Below are 10,682 nucleotides of genomic sequence, written 5' to 3'. Positions count from 1 at the left end.
AGGACCCTGAGATCATGGCCTGAGCTGAAGGCAGAGGCTTAACCCACCTAGCCACCCAGGCAGCCCCCACAAGTGTTACTTTTTCACATCCTCTCCAACACCTTTTGTTTCTTGTAGTGTTGATTTTAGCCATTCTGACAGGTGTGAGGTGGTATCTCTTTCTAGTTTTGCTTTGCAATTTCCTGATGATACATGATGATGGACATCTTTTCATGTATCTACTGAACATTTGAATGTGTTCTTTGGGGAAACACTTGTTCATGTCTTCTATCCATGTTTTTATTGGATTATTTGTTTTTGGATGTTGACTAAAAACTGGATATTAAGTAACACACAAGACAGGTTTCCTTGAGCTTAAATTTTATTTGCATGAGTATCATTAACAGGAAAAAATATGCATATGTGTATGTACAATTGTGTTTATGTATACATCTATCTATCTATCCTCTATCCCATGTCTTCTAATTGTGGTAAATCCTGTAAGGTGGGGAATGGGATAGTCTGAAGAAATATGCTTCTGGATATGCTGGGTAAGCAAATTTAATTGCACTCAGATGCATTGGATATAAGTGAATCACTCAAATGAGTTATTTAATATTATATAGAAACAAATTAAAAGTTTATGTAGTTGAAAATAATAGGTAGTTAAAATAATTTTTTTGTTTGTTGTTTTTGTGTCTTTTTTTGTTTATATATACTATGGTGTGAATGTTTATGTCTCCCAAAATCATATTATGAAATCTAACTCTGTAAGTGCTAGTATTAAAACATAGGGGCCTTTGGGAGGTGATTAGGTCATAAGTGGGATTACAGTCCTTTTAAAGGAGACCCCAGTGAGTTCTCTTGATTCATTCATCATGTACGTTTACAGTGAGAAGATAGCCATCTATGAGGAAGTGGGCTCTCCCTGGATCTGCCCATTCCTTAATCTTGAACTTCTCCGTTCTAGAACTGTGAGAAATAAATTCCTGTTCTTTATAAGCTATTAAGTCTATATCATGTCCGTTATAGCAGCCTGCATGCAGAAGGACACTATGACCTAAAATGAGAGCAATAAATATAAAGTTTCAGTAAAGTCAGTTGGTACAATGTTTTTTTTTTTTTTTTTTACTTAGAGAAGACATGCTGCTTCATGTTAAACCTTGATATTGTATATGTTTCTTGAAGGGCCACTTCTTACTCCTTTGTGTGTTTTCCACAAAGTCCAGGATGATGCCTTACATAAAGGTAATATTTTATAAATACTGTTGGAAATATATACTTCTCTAAAATCTTATTTTGCCTACAGATTACTTGGATCCACTTTGCCTTGTGTAGAATATTTGAAATATATTAAGAACAGAATGTCTCTCTAAATAACATTTAGAATCATCATTAGTTTATGACTCCTGACTCATTTGTTTATGCAGTGATACTTACTGCAAGAACACTGAAGTTTGTAATATAATTTTGAATTAATCACCAAGCTAGTTTATTTTAACTTATGAAAAAATAATTTCTCATCTTGGTTTAATTCTGCTCTTATGTTATGGTCATGACATTTTCATTAAAATAAAGTAGAAAATAGAAGTAAATAATAAATGAAAAATAAAAATTAAAAAATAAAAAAATAAAAGCAAATCTCTTGTGAAATGTTAAACTTTTCTTACATATTTTGTTTTGCTTTTCTTCTACCATGCTGGCAAAGCTGTATATTGCAGATAGGTACAATTTTCTAGGTGCTAGGTTTGTTACTTTTGCTAAAATTTTCAAAATATAAGGAGTTGAATAGTCATGCATTGTTTATTAAACTCCTTATCTACACATATAAAAATAAAACAATGATGGTGACCTGGGTATTTCTAAAATTGTATTCTGTTTTTCCATATTATGGTTTACAATGTAATTAATAAAGATTCTGCATATATTAACATCATCCCATTCTATCTCATATGTATGTCCATACAGAGCATGTATGATTTCTATTCATTGCTATGTTGTGGTGAAGAGATTGTCTGAAGTAGCCTATATTTATGCAGGTAGATCTTAAGCTACGGTGCTCTTGTTTATTTGCTTGTTCGTGATCAGTATGTTTGAAAGATGGTAACTATTGCATCAGGTGTGACGATTAAAAAATATTATTGGTGCCTGATACACTGTGATGAAATAGGTAAGTCGATTCATAATTTGTTAATTAAATTAGAAAAGAAATTCCTTTGGATTTGTTCTTTATTAAGAGTTTTTTTTTTTTTTTAACGAATGCCTTGGGATGTTTTTTGTGTAATATATATCACATGCCTCAACCTTTAAATTTGAATTTAGAAAAGAGTTATCAGAATGAGCCTAGAAAATATTGTTATGGGGGCGCCTGGGTGGCTCAGTGGGTTAAGCCGCTGCCTTCGGCTCAGGTCATAATCTCAGAGTCCTGGGATTGAGTCCCACATTGGGCTCTCTGCTCAGCAGGGTGCCTGCTTCTTCCTCTCTCTCTGCCTGCCTCTCTGCCTACTTGTGATCTCTCTCTGTCAAATAAATAAATAAAATTAAAAAAAAAGAAAACATTGTTTTGAAATATTTTTGTTCTGTTGTATTATGTTAACTTAGGAAATAATGGTAGTTATTTTTATTAGCATTTCCTACTTTCCACATGCCCTTACAGATGAGATATCATGTTTTTCCTACTCTTTTTATCGTGGTTGTTATATTCTTCATGATCAATAACAATCAATGAAAATTCCTAACATTAATTTTCTTTGGGAAAGTGATATTTTAGCAGGAATCCATGACCAAAAATTTTAGCTGTTGTTCTTCCAGGAGATGAGACTATCAATGTTCCCGAAATTTCAAGAAATAGAACTTATTAATTGTGTTGGTTGATGTTTATTGTCTCTGAACTTAGAGGTGCATAATTCAATTTAAAATTTATTTTGGGGGCGCCTGGGTGGCTCAGTGGGTTAAAGCCTCTGCCTTTGGCTCAGGTCATGATCCCAGGGTCCTGGGATCGAGCCCCGCATCGGGCTCTCTGCCTAGCAGGGAGCCTGCTTCCTCTTCCCTCTCTCTCTGCCTGCCTCTCTGCCTACTTGTGATCTCTATCTGTCAAATAAAATAAATAAAATCTTAAAAAAAACGGAGTGGACCTTATGGGGGTGCTTATCTGAAATTGAGGGACATTATAAAAAAATAAAAAATAAAATTTATTTTGAATTGAAAACAAGATCTTACTGAAGTTTAGGCATCCCACTTTATATCAGGCCTCCAGTACATTCTAATTTATTTATAGAAAATATCATAAACATGAATGACACTTTTCCTATTGCATTTATATGAAACTGCAATGACTCAAAGATGTCAGATTTGAAAAGCACTACCTTTCTATAATTTCTGTTTCCTAGGAGGAATGGATATACCATTTTAGCTCAATTATCCAACAGTATTCAAAACCACCATGAATTTTAAAACATAGTTATTACACCCTAAAAATCAAGTATGAAAATGTATAAACAACCAAATCTCTATCTGTAAATAAAATACTCCCACACAGACGGGTTTTAAAACTTTCTAACTTAAGGAATTTGATAGCACAGACTCAGGGTAGTAGTTTCAGTGCCTACAGTATACTTTCAGGGAGAGAGTAATGTAGGCTCTGAGTCACTTTCTGCCTAGAGATGACCTAATAGTGGTTCTGGCATTGTTTGTTTGTTTTTGAAAATACGTTCCTGGGCGTCATTCAGAAAATGCAGAGTTTGGCATCTATATAAATTAAGGATGATCTTTTTGAACTTTTGTCTTTCATTACATCAAATTACCATAATTGTACAGAAATTCCACTAAATTAAGCATTGTTAGGAAATGTGTAAATTGGAGCTACTCAAATTAGTTGCTCTTTGAACTATGTGCTGTTGGTTCAGGATTAGATAAGGAGTTTGAAGGCAAACCTAAATCATTGCTTCCTTTTTTGAGAGATTCTCAGCATATTTTCTTAAAATTAGCTGAAATAAACAATGTGTTTAGTCGCAAAGTGATTTGCATTTTTGCACAAACTCCCTATCTCCTTGAGAATTATAACAGATATTTCATGAAACATCATTGATCTTTACTTTGTTACACTGCTGTAAAGTACATTTAGAGTTGCCAGTTAAAGGTGTTAGTGTTGAGATGAAATGTCATGCATTTTTCTTCACTTCCATGCAAATGAACACAGTAAATTATTAAGACACAATGAAGAAAAAAAAATTGACAATGAGTTCCAGATTTTAAAAATCACTTGCCATTCAATCCAAATTGTGAGTTTGATCAGTTACCGAACACTTTATAATGCACCCCCGGTAATTTTACAGAGATTACTTTTTTCTTACCAATTCTTGATTATTCTGTCTTGCAATGCAGAGAAAGCTAACTAATTTAAAATAAACTTCCGTTAATTTTGATTGTTATAAACTTAAAATTGATTAATTTCCATATACAGAGTTTAAAATGTTCACAATTTACATTAAATATATATTCTGTGTATACCTTGGAAAAATTATACTGAAAATTGAAATTAAACTGATGTTGTATATAGCTACAAGAAGCCGCCTGTCCCATTTCATCTTACTATATAAGTTGTGTCAGGTAATTTATAAAATCCCTGCTGCATAACAAATCTATTTTTTGTTGGAATGGGTAGTAATGTTTCTTCTTATTTCGAAATAAGAGTTGGTCTATGAGTGCCTCTGCAACTGTATTTTTCCTAAGTGGCTTCATGGTCCTGAACTGAGAAAGCTCAGAGCATTAAACATCAAAGTAATATATTTTGACACAATTAGACATCAAGGAAATGCAATTAAAATGACACTGAGAGGGCGCCTGGGTGGCTCAGTGGGTTAAGCCGCTGCCTTCGGCTCAGGTCATGATCTCAGGGTCCTGGGATCGAGTCCCGCATCGGGCTCTCTGCTCAGCAGGGAGCCTGCTTCCCCCTCTCTCTCTCTGCCTGCCTCTCCATCTACTTGTGATTTCTCTCTGTCAAATAAACAAATAAAATCTTTAAAAAAAAAATGACACTGAGATATCACTACACACTTACCAGAATGGCTAAAATAAAATATAATGACAAGCCCAAAAGAAAAAAATATACCATTTGATGATACACAATGGCAAGTTGTACCATAACTTAACCATCTCAGACTAGTGTAGTGTTAAATTTGTTTTTCTAAGCCATGTTTTGGGTCACTTACCACTTTTCAAGGATATAAAGTGCTATCATTTTACTTAAAACTGTGAAATTTGGTCAGATTTAAATTTCAATTTATGTTAAAACATTCTGTAAACTGTGTTAGACTTTGACATTTGTTCCCTCACTTCAGTGAATAACACTATATCATATTCTGAAAAATACGCTAATTTTTTATTATTTTGAAAAATATCCCTTTTTCCTCTTATGGTAATTATTAATATGAATTAATAGTAGAATTTGAAATGGTCCAATATGACCATAAATACTTTATAGTATATTATCAAATTTAATAATGAATATAATGTACTTCTTTGGACAATTTTTAAAGACCAGTCTACTCTTAAAACAAAAAAAATGGAGATGCACTTCTTTAGTTCACACAAATTTTATTTTATTATATATAACCTCAGATAAATTTCAACAAATCATAATTTATTAAAATCATGTCTACTTAAAAATCTCATAGAAGAGTTAAACCATCAAAAATAAAAATAAACACACACAACACACACACATCACCCATGTATTGGCAAATCACAATTGCTGTAACAATACATTAGGCATTCCACAGTTAAGGGCTATCAAAATTTCCATCAGTGACAAAACGATTTGTATCCAAATGGACTGATTTGCCAGAATCCAAGAAAAAGTCTCCTAGGATTTATTTAAAGGTAAATATTTGAACAAATACTTCTTAAATTTAGGAAATTCAGAACATACGATTAAAGAATATTTGCAGTGCAGACTATATTCAATCCTTCCTTCAAAATGTGCCTTTGAGTACATAATTCTGTTTTCTCGATCTAAATTGAGCTGTCTTCCAAGGAAGTTTTCCAAAATGTGTGTCTCTGTGTGATAAATGTTCTAAGACCTAACATGCTTCATTTTATTTTTACTGTGCTCTCAAATTTAATCAATAATTTGGATTGATGTATAATACCTAGTTTCAAATATCTTTTCCATCTATAAAAACTCCCAGCTGTCTCTTTATATGCTATTACTATTGAGAATTGTGCTGTCAGTATTATTCTTGTACATTTTAGGTGATCTGTTCTTCTCTTGGGCATCATTTATGCTCTTCTCTGTTTTTGATATTCTTAAAACTCACCATAATGTATACGAGTGGTTTTTAGTGTGTGTAGTTTTTGTTTTGTTTTGTTTTGTTTCTGATATCTCGTGTTTGGCATCATTTTAAGTCTGGTATCTTTTATCTTTCTTTAATTCTCCAAAATTTATCTCAGTACTTATTTAAATATTTTCTTTATTTTTTTTTCTCTTCTGCTGTATTTGGGCAGAAGTCATTAATTTGTTTGTTTGTTTTTCCCAACTCATTTATTCATTTTACAGCTATATTCATCTTAGTCTCCATTTATTGTATTCTTTATTTCAACAATTTTCACTTAATTTATATTCACAGTATAGTATCTTTCTTTTCATTGTATAAGTATATCATTATTTTATCATATACTTTTAAGCTATTTTTAAAAATATTTTATTTATTTATTTGACAGTGAGAGATCACAAGTAGGCAGAGAGGTGGGCAGAGAGAGAGGAAGAGAAGCAGGCTACCTGCTGAGCAGAAAGCCCGATGTGGGGCTTGATCCCAGGACCCTGAGATCATGACCTGAACGGAAGGCAGCGGCTTAACCCACTGAGCCACCCAGGCGCTCCTTTTAAGCTATTTTTTAAAAGTACAGTCATTCTTTTTTTTTTTTTAAGATTTTATTTATTTATTTATTTGACAGAGAGAGATCACAAGTAGACAGAGGGCAGGCAGAGAGAGAGAGAGGGAAGCAGACTCCCTGCTGATCAGAGAGCCTGATGCAGGACTTGATCCCAGGACCCTGAGATTATGACCTGAGCTGAAGGCAGTGGCTTAATCCACTGTGCCACCTAGGCGCCCCTAAGCTATTTTTTTAATTCCTGTTCCCATAACACTTGGATTGGCATATAAAGTTAACCACATCATATTTTTTAGGTAAGTAATTGTACTTTTTATGTGCATAGTTATTTTGGTCTATGAGTTCAGCTCTTCTTAGGATCATCAAATCTCTGTAAAGTCTGGGTATGCTAGGATTTCCTAAGCAACAATAAAATACATTGAAACCTGGTAGCTTAATTATAATAATGTTTTCTTTCTCAATCATTCACAATAGTATTCCATTCTGAGTAGCTTCCTTCTATTTTGCAGCTATAGTGTTTGGAAAAACTTGAATTATGATATTACTGTGATAATGTGAATTAGTCAGGGTTTTTCAGAGAATCGGGAAGAGAAAAAAAGGAAGATATTCTCCAGGGCCAACTCTAGAAGTGACTATTAAAACATCTGTCCAAATTCAATTGAACAAAACTCAGAAATGCCATCTCCAGTGAAATACAAAAAAGATTATATATAGTTCTGGGCACACACATCTCATTTGACCCAATGATGTATATCAATGAAAGACTGAAGGCCAATCACCACTCCATGGGAGAATTTAAAAATAAATTTACTAATGAGGCCAAGAATTCAGAATCACCAATACTTCAGAACTAATAATAACTGCCTTCACTTGATGTTATTCTATAAGATAAATCCTACGGTCAAGTTTCAATTTTAAATTCTTAAATCCTTATGAAGAAGCATCATTTGGAGGGAGCAGTTTTCATAATTTATCATCCATCAGCCTTTTTTAAAAGATTTTATTTATTTATTGGACACAGAGAGAGAGAAAGAGAGCGAGAGAGAGAGATCACAAGTAAGCAGAGAGGCAGGCAAGCAGGGAGGGAAGCAGGCTTCCTTTTGAGCAGTGCCCGATGTGGGGCTGGATCCCAGGACCCAGAGACCATGACTTGAGATGAAGGCAGAGGCTTAACCCACCACCCACGTGATGAGAGAGCCACTCAGGTGCCCCTCATCCATCAGTCTTGATTGATTGGAGGAAAATGTGTGGAGGAATAATGCCTTAGGGAGCTAATCTCTCTAAAGAATTTTCAAGTCTTTACCCCTTCAAGGTTTTGTACAGTTCTGATAGCCTCTAAACTTCCAGCGGATTTCTACAGTGACAGGCCTGTTAAAACCTGTCTTCAAACCAGGAATAGAGCTTGAAACATACCAGTCAAGGGCAACTTTGAGTATTTTAAGGCGTTTATCATCATTTCTTTGTTTTTGGTTAATATCTGAAATAGTTCCATATTACACTTGCATAATTTCTCCAGAGCTGACTTTGAAGGAGGCATTCAGTTCCAGCTAGTTCCATATTTTGGCAAGAACTATACTTCTATATTAAAAAAAAAAACATATTTTAGGGCGCCTGGGTGGCTCAGTGGGTTAAAATCTCTGCCTTCGGCTCAGGTCATGATTCCAGGTTCCTGGGATTGAGTCCCACAGTGGGCTCTCTTCTCAGCTGGGAGCATGCTTCCATTCCTCTCTCTCTGGCTGCCTCTCTGCCTTCCTATGATCTCTGTCAAGTAAATAAATAAAATTTTTAAAAAAACATATTTTATACCAGTTATTCATGTTTATTAACTAAGATATCACAATACAAATAATACAAACAGTTGCTCTTTATTAATACCTTCAACCAAGATAAAAAAATATGTCATATTTTCTCCAAAAATTTTATATCATCTGATAGGTCAGATATATATATAAAATTACATTTAAAGTTTTAAAAATATCAGCAAATATTTTCATTTAAATGCCAATTTGAAAAGAAATCTACTTTTCCAAACACGACTTTTTATCCTATTTATTTTGAATTTTGTCAACAACTGATAAAATGTTTAGCGAGACTATAAATTTTTGATCGAAAAAAATGATTAATAGATGTAGGTTCAAATTATTATGTTCCATTAAAAATGATTTAGTCTTTGATGAACATCTGTTTGGTAATATGTTGTATCCAGATATAGTCAATTAAAGACATATATAAAATTATAGGGAAATGACATCTTCCGTTCCATTATGAGTAGAGCTTTTAAAATGCTATTTGCCACAACCTGTCATCTTGTCATTATGTAGCATTATGTAGCAATTAAAAAATGTATACTCTTCACTTAGAAGTCTTTTGGAAATCTAAAATATGACTTCCTATGGTTTGTGTCTCCATATTGCTTTATTGCCAGTTAAAACAAATCCACATGCTTTGATTCAAAGGTAATAAATTCCTCTTATTTGGAAAAAGGATGTTTATTTTTGTTCTCTCACCCTTAGCAGGTGGTTTCATTTTAGCACACTTCAGAGTTATAATTTCATGCTTATTAAAAACATTTATTTTGATCTACATAGATGAATGAAACTTTTATTTTATTAAATTATTTGCCAAAAAATCTGTGAGTTTTTAAAATGTATTTCATTTGAAGGGTTATTTTAGAGCATTCAAAGAGGATCTAAGAGTGTGGTATTATGCAGTTTTTAAGTAGGTATGAAATGGTTAATTATAGGATTGTTTCTTTAGGCTTATGTATATTGTCCATTATATGCTATAAAATATTTTGAAAGTAAATTTAAAGTATGTTTTATGTAGTTTATTTTTTGGAAAAAAATATTGAAATGACTTATGAAATTCAGTATACTCTCAACATTAATTTATTTTGAAATTTACCAGTTGTCTACTGAACTATTATATGGCAGATATTACTTCAGACTACACTGGTAAATGAAATAATTGGCTTTGTAGAACTTTTATTTTAATGGGTGAGACAATTCAAAGCTATAAACCTTAATAAAAATGGCATAGTGCATTCAAAAAGGAAGAGTACAATGGGGAAAAAGAAAAATTCGATCAGGGTGAGAAAAATCAAGGTTGCTAGGCAGGGGATGGGGAGTTAAATCTTTTAATAGAAAGATCAGGGTACTTACAATGAAGCTGACAATTGAACAAATGTATGGAAAGGTGATGAATTTGCGCAGAACTATCAGCAATAAGGTCACTCCAGACAAAGGAATTGGCTATCTTGAAGGCCATAAGGTTGGATCATGCCTGGCATATCTGAGGAATAGCAAGGAGGCCACTGTGAGTGACTGAAGAGTAGCAGGGAAAGAGGTCACAGAGGTTAAATGAGTGGCTAGATCATGTAAAAGCTTAGAAGTCATTGTAAAACTCTGGCTTTTATATTTGGAAACTTACTGTGTGATAGAATTTCTGCTAATAACTGAGAGTTCAATTGTCCATAAACTTTCAAGGATTCTTATTCTAGTAAGACAGAATAAAGAGAAAGAGTTCATATTTTCACATGGTGTAACAAATGCTCGGAGATACAAGTGTAGGAAGCTATGGGAGCACAGAAGAAGGCACTAAAATCACACCATATATTTGATGACTGTGACTATATATAAATTTGTATTTTCTAGATTTTTTGTAGTCATGGAATCACACAGTATATACTATTCATTGCCTGGATTTTCTTTTCTCAGCATCATTACTTTGAGAATCTCCAATTGTCTTTGCTCTATTGATGGACATTGATGAACATTTCCACTGTTTTCAATTCTTAAAAATAAAGCTGATAT

The sequence above is a fragment of the Mustela nivalis genome (genome assembly GCF_964662115.1).
Source record: "Mustela nivalis genome assembly, contig: HAP1_SCAFFOLD_158, whole genome shotgun sequence".
Taxonomy (NCBI): Eukaryota; Metazoa; Chordata; class Mammalia; order Carnivora; family Mustelidae; genus Mustela; species Mustela nivalis.
This window is presented reverse-complemented; position numbering follows the sequence as displayed.